Source organism: Apis dorsata, unplaced genomic scaffold, assembly GCF_000469605.1.
Source record: "Apis dorsata unplaced genomic scaffold, Apis dorsata 1.3 scaffold_758, whole genome shotgun sequence".
Taxonomy (NCBI): Eukaryota; Metazoa; Arthropoda; class Insecta; order Hymenoptera; family Apidae; genus Apis; species Apis dorsata.
In genome coordinates, this window is record NW_006263911.1 from 359190 (window position 1) to 360891 (window position 1702).

Below are 1702 nucleotides of genomic sequence, written 5' to 3' on the forward strand. Positions count from 1 at the left end.
TATATATATATAGTTAACAATTTCATAATTTCAAAAATTTTATTTATCGATTTCAAAGAATTAATATGAAAAATTTAGCATTATCTAATATAAATATATTCATATCAATTTATAATATAAACGATTAACGTGATATATCGGTATGGACATATTCGTTACAATATAATAAAAATAATTATTTTTTAATTCAGAAAAAATAATTATTTTTTAATTCATAAAATTACTTTTATAACCTCTTTTAAAAAAAATAAATATCAATGATTCAAGTTACAAAAATTGCAAAAATTGCAAAAATTTTTAAAAATTTGTAAATAAGAAATTATAAAATTAAATTAAAAAATTTTTTTTTTCTTAAATAAATTGTATTTAATTTTAAAATTAATTTCAAAATAAATCAGAAAAAAAATTTCACTAAAACTAAGTTATAGAATCTGTTTTATATTATATTTCATTCAAAAAATCAATATCTTCTTTAATGATAGAAAATACAACTTTTAAAAAATTTTTAATTGATATATATATATATATATGTTTCTCTCATTATATTTTGAAAGCTAAAACACCATAAAAATATAAATTTCTATTTTTCTTGTTGAAGAAAGGATTAAATGTAAAAAATTCTTCTCACAGAAAAAAAAGATATATCAAATATATAAATGTTTATATATATATATATTTATTTTATTTAAATCAAAAAAAAAAAATAAAAATAAAAATTTTAATTTTAAAACGTCTATTTCAAATCTGTATTGTCAGAATCTATAATAAATTGATATTAAGAAGTTATTAATATTTAAATACCATCAAAGTTTTCTGTTAACATTCGCGAGTATTTATTGGCCCTGAGATTTATGATAGTTACTCGAAAAAGTTTCTCGCATAAAAAACTTTTTCTATTATTATTTTATTGATCGTCCATTTATATTAAATCTAAACAAAAGATGATATTATCTAAGAAGATTACCGTTTTCAAGAAGAGTTTAAAGTTTTAAAATTCGATATTTAAAATTGTATATTTTTGACACATTTTAGTCTGTTAGAGTGGAATCCAATCTCAAAGGTGACATTTCAAAGCTGACTCAACGGTGATCAACCAATGATATTGATTCGAAAAAATTTATAATAACTATATGCTGATTAATTCTTGATTGTCAGCATCTTGATATCTTTGTGCATTAATTACCAATTCAATCCAAGGAATTTTCTCTAATTTGAGTCAGATACTGATTGGTTATTATTGGTTATTATCGTGCCTCATCGTGATTTTTTCAATTGAATTAGGAAAGAATTTTCTGAGAATATGAGCTTCATTTGTAAATAGAGGCAAATAATGAACACCGTCGTGATCTTAACGCCGGATATGATAATTAGTTTGTAAACATATCATGTTCTAACCGTCGGACATGGTTACTTGTAAAAAAAGTTTCAGTGTGAACACGTCGTAGTCTGACCGCCGGATACGATAATAAATAGTTTCTTATTAATTAAGCATCGTCCTGACCATTGGATTATTTGCTGTGACATTGTGAGAGACCTTATTTTCTTATAGCATCTCAAGTATAATCGTTTATGCAGTCCACTTTCTATTTTTAAGAAATACATTAACAGTCATAAATTTAGCTTCTTCACACACACATATATGCATTTCAATCAAAAGAGCATTCGATACATATATATATATATATATATATATATATATATA

The 1702-nt window shown here is 22.0% G+C and overlaps 1 protein-coding gene across 1 annotated transcript in view; it reads right to left on the bottom strand.

Annotated features, from left to right (window-relative positions):
* Positions 1-1702, bottom strand: part of LOC102675745 (farnesyl pyrophosphate synthase-like) — a 50363-nt gene that overhangs the window by 30011 nt on the left and 18650 nt on the right. The window lies entirely within an intron of this gene.